The sequence below is a fragment of the Oncorhynchus gorbuscha genome, linkage group LG03 (assembly GCF_021184085.1).
Source record: "Oncorhynchus gorbuscha isolate QuinsamMale2020 ecotype Even-year linkage group LG03, OgorEven_v1.0, whole genome shotgun sequence".
In the NCBI taxonomy this organism is placed as follows: Eukaryota; Metazoa; Chordata; class Actinopteri; order Salmoniformes; family Salmonidae; genus Oncorhynchus; species Oncorhynchus gorbuscha.
The window spans coordinates 31,448,990-31,462,745 of NC_060175.1; the positions used below are offsets into that span (position 1 = coordinate 31,448,990).

Consider the following 13,756-nt stretch of genomic DNA (forward strand, 5'->3'; position numbering starts at 1 on the left):
TCAAGGCAAAAAAATACTTATTTAACCCGTCTCCCCTTCATCAACACTGATTGAAGTGGATTTAACAAGTGATATCAATAAGAGATCATAGCTTTCACCTTATCAGTCTATGTCAGGGAAAGTACAGGTGTTCCTAATGTTTTGTACACTCAATGTATAGTTGATAATATACTAATTTTACTGAAACAAGGTTTGAAATTATTATGTTTAGTCAAATATAGCTGTTTGGACTTGCGTTCAATTTGCAGTCTGCAAATGATTTGTAATTATGTTCTGGTCCCCTAAGGGCTAGATGATCTCCGATTCGCACAAGCCGACACCCGTATCGTGGTTGTTTTGACGTGTCGGAGGTAAAACTGCGTTGAGCTGTCAAATCCACAAGCGGCTCTAGAGGTAACTTAACGCGGACACTACCATTGGACCCAACGAAACCACCAGCCGCGTTAGTTCATGCAGCCGCATTACAAGTTCAAACACTTAAATGCGTGATGTTGTATTGTCTGCACCTCGATTGAACTGATAGGCTATAAATCCCCCCCATCCAAATGAACAGGAAAACATGCATTAGTCTACATTTCCTAACTTCTAACAGAATAGGGAAAAATAAGGGAGTGGTGGTTTGTGACACACAAGAGCAGCTGCTCACTTATTTGACCGCTCATACGACAGACACACCTCCAACACCGCCAGAACATCTGCCACGTGGATCTCTTCCAAAGCGGGTTAACACTCGACCTGATTGAATTGAGGCCTAAGACAGTATGGTACTTATTGATCTCTCTAGTCTTCAGGAAAACAGATTTACACTTTCTGTCTGTCGTCAACTCAGCCCAAAGAAAATAAAACAAGTTACCACTGACACGGTCTCTTTCAAAGCATGCAATCTTTCTGTAAATATATCTCCTTCCTGTTTTCCTAAACTACATGTATCATGTGGATTCAGGAAGTCTTTGGAACTCAGCAGGGTTGAGTTAAAAAAATGTAATTGTAGTTTTGATACGACAGAGTATCTTCATATATGTTTGCTAGAGTTGATTCTAATGTCAGTTATTTTGTCAATCTTTATAGATGATGCTATATATATATTCCTACGGTTCCTGGTATGGCAAGATAAAGTTTGAGACTACAATGTGGTTAGAGTGGTTTCTATATGGACGTGAAGGCTCTGCATCTTGTAGGAGTAGCTTTTAGCTACACAGATACATACCCAGATACATACAGATACATACAGAATCACTTTAAATCAAAAGGAAAGAAGTGTAATGAACGATCATATTAGATCAGAATATTGGTTTATCGGTTACAAGTTCTATTGTGACTTAACTGAGAGGGCAATGTATGGCATTTTGAATGCAGTAGCATTATTACAATGTCAAGGCTTGGTCAATACAATTATGTTTGGGTATTACTATGATAACCTAAAGAGGAAGGAGCTTGCACCTTTTTCATGGGTATCAAACACTTTACTTACCACATGAAACATTTATATTGAACAAACATAATACAATTTGCTCAACACTAAAATAAACTTGGTATTTATGTAATTGACTTGTGTCTTTTTCCCCCATTGTATTCTTGGAACTGTTTTGGAATACAACCATTAAAAACAATATTTTTTTTATTAAAAAAGAAAATTGACATATTCATATTCAAAGAGTAAAACCAAGACAGAAAGGAAACAAAACATATATTTGCAATTAATAAAAACAAGAGTTACTTGAGCATCTCTGTCACAGGAAGACAAAGTAGCCAAGTGACTAACCAGCTTACTAGCAAACTAACCAAATAACAAAACCTCTCTCCTTTAACAAACTGTACAAAATGTGTTCTTGTATAAATAAGGAAAATGTTTACAAGCAGTGAGCGAGATGAGGCAGTATGTTCAAATTGTCAGATTTCTCACACAAAGTTGGTGAATTACCGAAGAGATTCCAAAACAACTATCAAATAGCGTGTTATCTCTGAGTACAACATTCACAAAATGTGTCTAAAATATAATAAAAAATGTGCTCATGTTAACTATACTTGAATCCAATTTACTACGTTTAAGGAAGACATTTTTGAACATCCAATTTGGCTCCCATCTATCCACTGCTTGGACATCCCATTTTAGCAGCAAAACATTTTGAAACTATGATATTAGCCACTGAAGCTACATGATCTGGACAACAAGCGAAGACAGGAGAATGCTAGGTATTAGGGTTTTCATGTACACAAACATGGATTGAAAATAAGTGCAAGTTCAACATTCGTTGCACATCCTGTTTTTAGTATTTTTCGGTAATATTATAAGATACCTGTCAAAGATACGCAGCAAGGAAAATACAATAGCCTAAAGCGTGCTCGCTCAGACAATGATTTACAGTTAATTGTGGAGAGTGTAACTTAAAGTGATCGTTCACTCCAAAATGGATATTTGGATCTACAGAACAGATAGTCATCTTGACAATAGACTGCTTTTAGGTCTGAAGATGACTAACCAATATGGATTTTGGATGACTTTAACAGCATTCATCATAATGACATAATGGATTACCTGACTAGTACGACATTCTCACAACATTCTCAAATGTTCCTTCATGAGGTGCACTGTAGCTTAAAACCTGCAAGTGATCACTTTTGTATTTTCTGGACAGATCACAAGACACACAAAACACTCAACAGAAGTGGAAACAGGAAATAACTATGGTTTTGACAACAGCTCAACCAAAAAGAGCACATACAAAAGTCCTAGTTCTTACAGAAAGAGATACATGCTGAGCTCTCATCATTGACACTAAAAAAGCAAAGTAGGCCCCCTGCCCCTGTTCTCTGTATTAAAGACACCATACACTGGTCTGTCTTTGGGTGTACCAAACTGAAACGGGCATATGTCGATAAAACGAAGCACACATGTCTATGACTCTCTATTCAACACTCAACACATTCGGAACTTAAGTGAAACATATTGCTTGTTTACCATCTACCAGGGTACTGCCACTTTGAGAGGATGTTACTACAGCATCATTCTAGTTGCGTATGCCAATAGAGACGAGAGCAGCATTTGTCTCCAAGATAGAGAGTCTGACTTTCCTGACAGTTGGATGGCTTCATCATCTTTGGTGTTGCAGACATAAATAATCATAAAAAAAACATTTGGTAGGTGGAGAGAGGTTCAGAGATGCACAGTGAAGAAGAAACAGTAACTTTGATGTCATCCATCCTGAACAATGACGAAAACCCGAGATCAAGTGTGACGGGAGGATGTGTACTAGGGTAACACTGGGTTTTAACAAGGTATGGTAAACTCAGCCCTTTATAATATTATGGCAACATAACATCTGATATTGATGGCATCTGTATGATCTTTTCTTGGCCATATCCTCAACCATGATTGAAAGGATTTGCCATCAATGAGGAGAAACAGGGTTCCCCTTCTGAAATATGTTACAGTTAAGGCTTAGAAACACTGGTCAGAATTCCTAACAAAACCCGCCAATTTCACAAATTTTTGTCTTTGTTGAAACTAGAATGAATTAATCCAATGTTAAGTTAACTTCTGTGGAACAGTTTGTTATGGGGCAGTTTTCTGGGTAGCATCATCATTCTCTCTGACAGATACAATAGTATGTGTTTACACTAGACATGTACATCTCCACTGGACTGATCTGGGAAGGTGGGCAAGGTGGCATGGTTGTCATTGAGTTTAATTTAGTGTCTCTAGGATAGATGTGGACGCGTTTTAGTTAAAAACTATTTCACACGGGCCTGACAAATGATATCATAGTGAACAACACAGTGCTCTGGAACGGAAATCAGCTTGAAGAAACACAGAATCATCTCTTTGTTTGTATGGACCATGTGGAAATGCATGAACACAATAAAAAAATCCTATGAATCTCTTACAAAAGAAAAAAAGCTTACATTTAAACTCTTGGAAAGATCTTTCCCTACTTATAAAATCTAGATGACTGTAAAGAAATTAATATAAAATATATTTTAGAACAACAACAAAAGGTATGATAGCTCAGAAGGGTTCAAGTGAAAGCCCAAAAAAAGAAAACATACTTTACTTTTTCTAAAAAAATTCTAAAATACAAATCATTGTCAGGAATTAAAACTCAGGAGACAACAGCAGCATTGATAAATACTTGCAGCTCCCTTTCTCAACAACAAAGGACTGCTATTAAGGACTCTTTTTAGACCTACTTTTAACTCCCCTCGTTGTTTTGTTTTTTAAATCAAAACAATTGCACTCTTTTGTACACATATTTCATACTAATCCAACTGCTCAATTCTAAGGCATGTCCAATCATTTGTCTGTCTACTTTGTCAAAAGGTCAAATTCACTATGGACATCTGAACAGCTACCAGAACAAAACCGCTTAAAACCACTTCTTATGGACACTGTTGGGACATGAACTCTCGCACCCAACACACAAACCAGGTCAACTATTTTGTAGAATATTTATTATATTATCTGTGAATTCAAGCATAATTGCAGTGAATAACTGTAGGTAATAATTTCAAAAGAGTTTGCATTTTATGTACTGTGTTATTTTTCCTTTGAATATAGAGAGAGGACCTTGTTATTGTATAGTATAGTAATAGTAATCATTTATTCAATGTTGAAAATAATATTGTAACTTTCAGACAATCCAATTTGTCTCAAGTTTGTTTAAATAGAAGGTGAAATTTGGATGTGTCATATTGCATTATAACCAAAAAAACAATAGTATATTTTTTTCTCATAATATAGTTTTACAATAATATCAGATTTTTAAAACTTTTTTATATAATTTAGCTCCTATGAATTATTTTACAAGTGATAATATGTTTATTGCCAGTGTTTGGCTTTTACCGGACTTGTTAAATAAAGAATTTAATTAAATAAAATCTACACAATACGCAAGTGACATGTTTGAATATTTCCAAATATCAAAAAATAGAACTATGATGTACATATAAATAAGAATGATCATGATTGTCCTCTGCTCATAATACATTCTGAATGTTTATGAAGGGAATGCTTTATAAGGTTTAAGTTTGACGTTATTTTAAATATTTATAAATAATTCATGTAACCATCTGCCAGTGAGTTAACTGAACTTAGCCTTACTGGATCAGTTTAAGGGAGAAGTAGCTTTAAACGGTGTGTTTCGCATTTTCCATTCTTAAAAGTAGCCTACACTAGAAATATTATACCAACTAAATGTGTTTTTTTTTACTTTTTAAAATCTGTACAAAACATTGTCCAACTGCTGTGAATAGAATGTCAAAAAACAGACATAAAACAATTAAAATACATTTTTGCATATTTTACCCAAAAATTAAAGACACATTGTGTTGTTACTCTTTTCCTTGTATCACTCTGAAACTCCAGAATGCTTTAAAAAATAAACATTTGCTATATTACATGCACAAAAATAATGCTCTGTCTTTATCCCTTTCCTAATTTGTTTCTTTGTTCAACTTGTTTTCTTTTTTCAGTTATTAACAGACATCAAAGCTTCCATTGCAGAAGGCTCCCACCTTTGGTTGATCGATCCTTGAAGAAGAGAGAGGAAAAGTCCCAACGAAATAAGCGTTGTCTTCTTTTTCAAAGCACACACGTGTTGCTTTTGTCATCCGTGTTCAAGTCCGAGGCTTGGTGGTGTTGTGCGGAGCTCTGCTGTCCTCCTATAGCGAAGCAACTCTCTGGGGTTCAGTCTGCCACTTGGCCTCCTGACCACCAGCTGCAAGACACACACCTACCTCTGTCACACTACTACTTTACATAATACTGTCGATGTAACATACAAAATGTAACAATTCTACATACTCTCCATATCATAATGTATTTGTGTAAATCATAATATTTACAGAATGCTGATCAATAATAAATAAATACATGTTTTTTTTGAAGGTGGTCAATATCTGACAAGCTTTTGTTTTAAGTGAACCATGTTAACATTAATTGGCTCCAACATGTAATGTTCTGATATGGACCTAGTAGGCAAGGACAACATACTGTATAAGTAGTACTGTACACTGTAGTACTGTGCAGTGTCTCCCGACCCCTCCTGTCTCAGCCTCCTGTAATTATGCTGCAGTAGTTTATGTGTCGGGGGGCTAGGGTCAGTCTGTTATATCTGGAGTATTTATCCTGTCTTATGTGAATTTAAGTATGCTCCCTCTAATTCTCTCTCTCTCTTTCTCTTCTCTCGAGGTCCTGAGCCCCAGGACCATGCCTCAGGACTACCTGGCATGATGACTCCTTGCTGTCCCCAGTCCACCTGGTCATGCTGCTGCTCCAGTTTCAATTGTTCTGCCTGAGGCTATGGAACCCTGACCTGTTCACCAGACGTTCTACCTTGTCCCAGACCTGCTGTTTTCGACTCTCTCTCTCTACCGCACCTGCTGTCTCTAACTCTGAATGATCGGCTATGAAAGCCAACTGACATTTACTCCTAACGTGCTGACCTGTTCTGCGCTCTACAACCACTGTGATGATCATTATTTGACCCTGCTGGTCATCTATGAACGTTTGAACATCTTGGCCATGTACTATTGTAATCTCCATCCCTCACAGCCAGAAGAGGACTGGCCACCCCTCAGAGCCTGGTTCCTCTCTAGGGTTCTTCCTAGGTTCCTGTGCTTCTACACCTGCATTGCTTGCTGCTTGTTTCAGGCCGGGTTTCTATACAGCACTTTGTGACACCAGCTGATGTAAGAAGGGCTTTATAAATACATTTGATTGATTGATTGAACTAAGTTAGCAGATATATGCACAGGGAGGGGTTAATAACCCTACCTTAGCTTCACTTGGTGTGCTGGTATGAGTAGTTTGTGTGTTCTGCAGGTGTCTCCACAGCAACCTGTTGCTGTTGTCCTCCGTTCTCCTGCAAGAAAAGGAAGAAAATGGAGTGGAACAGTAATAACAGGTCCCTGAGTTAAAAATGGCTTCAGTAAATGCATGGTTTTGAACTTGTTTGTAAAATAAGCCCCTTATTGTCATCCCTTTAACTTGCTCTGCATAGTTAATTCTTATGGTGTTGGTTGGGGTCTCACCTCTACAGGGACACTGGAGGGAGGCACTGGTTGGTACTGGGGGATGTATGTCCCCTGCATAGTTGTGTTGGCAGGCATAAACTGTGACAGGATGAGAGGAGAATAAATCATCAGTCATCCAACTGAGACACAGGCAACTGCTTTTCTCTTCACTTTCAACTTCAATTCAGTACAACTTGATTCAGTTCAATGTGTTTTAGTCTTGAGATGAGACTAGGGGACCAAAGGGAGGGGGGGGTAGAGTGGGTAGTTGAAGGGGTGGAGTGGGAGGTGGAGTGGGTATCTGTAGGGTACTAACCGTGCCCGTGCCACCCAGGGATAGGTGGCTGAGCTGCTGGGTCATGGTGCCCATCATGGAGGTGGGCTGGATGGACATAGCATGGTCCATGGTTGGAGTCAGGACTGTGCCCTGAGAGAGAGATGTGGAAAAGAGAGAGGGAGGAGAGAGAGTGGTTGTGTGAGACAAGAGAGAAGTGGATGGAGAGAGATGGGGAAAAGAGAGAGGGAAGGAGAGAGAGTGGTTATGTGAGACAAGAGAGAAGTGGATGGAGAGAGATGGGGAAAAGAGAGAGGGAAGGAGAGAGAGTGGTTATGTGAGACAGAGAGAAGTGGATGGAGAGAGATGGGGAAAAGAGAGAGGGAAGGAGAGAGAGTGGTTGTGTGAGACAAGAGAGAAGTGGATGGAGAGAGATGGGGAAAAGAGAGAGGGAAGGAGAGAGAGTGGTTGTGTGAGACAAGAGAGAAGTGGATGGAGAGAGATGGGGCAAAAGAGAGAGGGAAGGAGAGAGAGTGGTTGTGTGAGACAAGAGAGAAGTGGATGGAGAGAGATGGGGAAAAGAGAGAGGGAAGGAGAGAGAGTGGTTATGTGAGACAAGAGAGAAGTGGAGAGAGAGAGATGGGGAAAAGAGAGGGGGAAGGAGAGAGAGTGGTTGTGTGAGACAAGAGAGAAGTGGATGGAGAGAGATGGGGAAAAGAGAGAGGGAAGGAGAGAGAGTGGTTATGTGAGACAAGAGAGAAGTGGAGAGAGAGAGATGGGGAAAAGAGAGGGGGAAGGAGAGAGAGTGCTTATGTGAGACAAGAGAGAAGTGGATGGAGAGAGATGGGGGAAAAGAGAGGCGGGGTTCCAACAAAGAGAAGGACAAATAGCCAATAAATCAGAGACATGATTAGAGAGAGAGAGAGAGAGAGAGAGAGAGAGAGAGAGAGAGAGAGAGAGAGAGAGAGAGAGAGAGAGAGGAATATAAAGAGACAGAATGACAAAGAAAAAAGGAGAGATAAGACAGATAGATGAGCAGAACTTCAAACTAACCAGATGTAAAGAGAATAGTAAGGAGGAAGCTGCAGCAGCAGAGGTAGATAGCACTATTTAATACTCACTGCAGGCTGCATGAGGTACGACTGGTGGTGCATCCAGGAGGGACTATGTAGCTGGAAAGAGGGATGAGGAAAATACAGGATCTTTACACACAAGCACACAGGGGAGAATGAGTGGAGATGAAATCTGAATATGGATAGAAAAACAACAATGACATAGCTCCTACGTCTACAGAGATATCCTCCATGTGTTTGTGAATGGTGGTTTGGTGGTGGTGGTAGTGATGTGTGTGTGTGTGTGTGCATGTGTGTGTGTGCATGTGTGTTTGTTCAGTGTTTGACCTGGAAGGATGAGATGGGTGAATGCATGTAGGGAGAGAGGGACGTCTGGGCGATCATCCGGTTTGGTGTCAGACCGTAGGGTGATGAATAGAACCTGCACAACACACACAATTCAAGATGTATGAATGTCAAATTATATTATAGAATTTACATTAATAAGCATTTATAATCGCATGTGCATGAAAGTAATTATTAAGTGATGCCAGATGATAGAACTACAAAATGTTACATTGAAGTAGATGATTTTGCAATACAATAAAGTAGTGTTGCAATGTCTTCTGCGTCTACCAGGAGTCAATAGTTCACCACAAACACATGACTTGTTTTTGTTGGTGGGCTGACTTTCTGTTGTTGTCTCTCTATACTCACCCATTCTGTAAGGCTGTGGGGTCATATGCTAGCGTCATCCCTCCCTGGGAAAACAACACAAATAAGTCAGAATAAAGACGTAAAGGACACAATCACATATAAAATCAATGATGTTAAAGCCCCCATGCTGTCTTTGTAATTTGATTTTTTTAAATCATCACTGTATGTTTAATAAATCAAAGCAAATCAAATGCTATTTGTCACACGCGCCGAATACAACCTTACGGTGAAATGCTTACTTACAAGCCCTTAACCAACAATACAGTTCAAGAAATAGAACTAAGAAAATATTTACCAAATAAACTAAAGTGAAAAAAATATATTTAAAAAATAAGCAAAAGTAACACAAGAAAATTATACAACATTAACAAGGCTATATACAGGGGGTACTGGTACCGAGGCAATGTGCGGGGATACAGCTTAGTTGAGGTCATTTGTAAAGTGACTATGCATAGGGTCAATAAAAATAGTCCGGGTGGCCATTTGATTAATTGTTCAGCAGTCTTATGGCTTGGGGGTAGAAGCTGTTAAGGAGCCTTTTGACCCTGGTCTTGGTGCTCGGGTAGTCCTTGGGTGACCGGAGTCTTTGACAATATTTTGGGCCTTCCTCTGACACCGAACGAGGTCAGTGGTGGTAATGCACCTAATTTATGAAAGTTGCCAATCGCAATATAAAGAGAAGAAAAAGCCTGGAAAGAAGAGAGATGACTAGAAACAATTAGGCTGACCATTTATGTGTGGGTTAATTGTCAGAGTAGAGGACCTTGTGCATTTCAGGTAAAATAACAACGCAATGTTTATATCCCAGGAATAATTAGCTAGCAACAGCAAGCTAGCTAAACAGGACAAATTAGCTAGCAAGCTAGCTAGCTAAATTTCCATAAATGTTTCATGCTTTTTGACCTGTCCCCAAATTAATGTAATTGGTTCAGAGTTTGTTTTGATATTTTAACCTGTGTGTCGTGATCGCGTTTGGTGTGGGGGGACAAAGTAAATTTATGCATGATGGCGCTCGCGCACAGCTGGTTTGGGTTCCGTGTTACGCACTGCCCTCTGTAGTGCCATACGGTCAGATGCCGAGTGGTTGCCATACCAGGCGGTGATGCAACCGGTCAGGATGCTCTCTTTTTAAGGATCTGGGGACAAATGCCAAATCTTTTCAGTCTCCTGAGGGGGGAAAGGTGTTGTCGTGCCCTCTTCACAACTATCTTTGTGATGTGGACACCAAGGGACCTGAAACTCTCGACCCGCTCCACTTCAGCCCCGTCAATGTTAATGGGGGCATGTTCGGCCCTCCTTTTCCTATAGTCCACGATCAGCTCCTTTGTCTTGCTCACACTGCCAGGTCTCTAACCTTCTCCCTATAGGCTAACTCATCGTTGTCGGTGAGGCCTACCACTGTCGTCTGCAAACTTAATGATGGTGTTGGAGTCGTTCTTGTCCACGCAGTCATGTGTGCACAGGGAGTACATGAGGGGTTCTAAGCATGCACCCCTAAGGAGCCCCAGTGTTGAGGATCAGCGGGGCAGATGTGTTTTTGCCTACCCTTACCACCTGGGGACGGTCCTTCAGAAAGTCCAGGATCCAGAGGGAGGTGTTTAGCTCTAGTCAATGAATAGCATTCTCACATTGCTGCTCCTTTTGTCCAGGTGGGAAAGGGCAGTGTGGAGTGAGATTGAGATTGTGTTATCTGTGGATCTGTTGGCGGTATCCGAATTGGAGTGGGTCTAGGGTTTCATAGCTTCATAGCTCCTGAAGTGAGTGCTACGGGGCGGTAATCATTTAGGCAGGTTACCTTCACTTTCTTGGGCACATGGACTATGGTGGTCTGTTTGAAACATGTACAGTAGGTATTACAGACTCGATCAAGGAAAGGTTGAAAATGTCAGTGAAGACTCTTCCCAGTTGGTCCACGCATGCTTGGAGTATATGTCCTGGTAATCTGTCTGGACCCGCAGCTTTGTGAATGTTGACCTGTTTAAAGGTCTTGCTCACATCGGCTACAAAGAGCGTGATCACACAGTCGTCTGGAACAGCTGATGCTCTCATGCATGCTTCGGTGTTGCTTGCCTCGAAACAAGCATAAAAGGCATTTAGATCGTCTGGTAAGCTCGTGTCACTGGGTCACTCGCAGCTGGGTTTCACTTTGTAGACCTTAATATTTTTCAAGCCCTGCCACATCTGACAAGCATCAGAGCCGGTGCAGTAGGATTCAATCTTACTCCTGTATTGATACTTTGCCTGTTTGATTGCTTGTCTGAGGGCATAGCAAGATTTCTTATAAGCAATTGGATTCGTGTCTCGCTCCTTGAAAGCGGCAGCTCTAGCCTTTAGCTCGGTGCGGATGTTGCCTGTAATTCATGGCTTCTGGTTGGGAAATGTACGTATAGTTACTGTAGGGACAACGTCATTGATGCACATCTTGATGAAGCCGGTGACTAACGTGGTACAGTAAGCTCCTCAATGCCATTGGATGACGCTTTTTAACCTTTCACTGCCCACACCCGTCCGGCTGACTAGCATCCCTACTCTGGACAGTTCAAACCTAGAATATGTGGACAACTACAAATACCTAGGTGTCTGGCTAGACTGTAAACTCTCCTTCCAGACTCATATCAAACATCTCCAATCCAAAATCAAATCTAGAATCGGCTTCCTATTTCGCAACAAAGCCTCCTTCACTCACACCGCCAAACTTGCCCTCGTAAAACTGACTATCCTACCGATCCTTGACTTCGGCGATGTCATCTACAAAATAGCTTCCAATTTCTCTTGGATGCAGTCTATCACAGTGCCATCCATTTTGTTACCAAAGCGCCTTATACCACCCACCACTGCGACCTGTATGCTCTAGTCGGCTAGCCCTCGCTACATATTCGTCGCCAGACCCACTGGCTCCAGGTCATCTACAAGTCTATGCTAGGTAAAGCTCCGCCTTATCTCAGCTCACTGGTCAAGATAACAACACCCACCCGTAGCACGCGCTCCAGCAGTAATATCTCACTGGTCATCCCCAAAGCCAGCACCTCCTTTGGCCGCCTTTCCTTCCAGTTCTCTGCTGCCAGTGACTGGAACGAATTGCGAAAATCGCTGATGCTGGAGACTTACATTTGCCTCAATAATTTTAAACATCAGCTATCTGAGCAGCTAACCGATCGCTGCAGCTGTACATAGTCCATCTGTAAATAGCCCACCCAATCTACCTACCTCATCCCCATATTGTTTTTATTTACTTTGCTGCTGTTTTGCACACCAGTATCACTACTTACACACCATCATCTGCTCAACTATCACTCCAGTGTTAATCTGCTAAATTGTAATTACTTTGCTACTATGGCTTATTTATTGCCATACCTTCTCATGCCATTTGCACACACTGTATATAGACTTAATTTTTTTCTATTGTTGACTGTACGCTTGTTTATTTCATGTAACTCTGTGTTGTTTCTGCTGCACTGCTTTGCTTTAACTTGGCCAGGTCGCAGTTGTAAATGAGAACTTGTTCTCAACTAGCTTACCTGGTTAAATAAAGGTTAAATAAAGGTGAAATATTTTTTAAATGAATCCCGGAACATATTCCAATCTGTAGTAGCAAAACAGTCCTGTAGCATAGCATCCATGTCATCTGGATCCATGTCATCCATGTCATCTGACCACTTCCGTATTGAGAGAGTCACTGGTACTTTCTGCTTTAGTAGGGCGAGGATGAGCTTTTTATGCGTCTGTGTGTGGAGTAAAGGTGGTCTAGTGTTTTTTTCCTCTGGTTGCACATGTGACATGCTGGTAGAAATGAGGTAGAACAGATTTTAGTTTGCCTGCATTAAAGTCCCCAGCCACTAGGAGTGCCGCTTCTGGGTGAGCATAATCTTGTTTGCTAATGGCCTTATACAGCTCATTGAGTGCGATCTTAGTGCCAGCATCGGTTTGTGGTGGTAAATAGACGGCTACGAATAATATAGATGAACTCTCTTGGTAGATAGTGTGGTCTACAGCTTATCATGAAGTATTCTACCTCAGGTGAGCAATACCTCGAGACTTCTTTAATATTAGACATCGCGCAGCAGCAGTTCTTGACAAAAAGACACACAACCCCGCCCCTCGTCTTACAAGACATAGCTGCTCTGTCCTGCCAATGCTCGGAGAAGTTATCCTGCTCTATATTATAAGTGTCTATACTATCAGTGTCTATATTATTTGTGGCTAAGCCGTTGATGCTCCTAGATGTTTCCACTTCACAATAACAGCACTTACAGTTGACCGGAGCAGCTATAGCAGGGCAGAAATTTGACAAACTGACTTGTTGGAAAGGTGGCATCCTATGACGGTGCCACGTTGAAAGTCACTGAGCTCTTCAATATGGGTCATTCTACTGCCAATGTGTGTCTATGGAGATTGCATGGCTGTGTGCTCGATTGTATATACCTGTCAGCAACAGATGGGCTAAAATAGACAAATCCACTAATTTGAAGGAGTGTGCACATACTTTTGGCAATGTTATATATTTAGGTTTGCCATAACAAAGGGGTTGAATACTTATTGACTCAAGACATTTCAGCTTTTAATTTTTGTATTCATTTGTTTAAAAATAATGATAATAATAATCATTTTTTCACAAACATAATTTCACTTTGGGGTATTCTGTGTAGGCCAGTGACACTAACTCTCAACGTAATCCGTTTTAAATTCAGGCTTTAACATAACA

General features: G+C 40.7%; 1 pseudogene; it reads right to left on the reverse strand.

Annotated features, from left to right (window-relative positions):
* Positions 1 to 1,600: 1,600 nt before the first annotated feature.
* LOC124031222 overlaps positions 1,601 to 13,756 on the reverse strand; it is a 64,337-nt pseudogene continuing 52,181 nt past the window's right edge.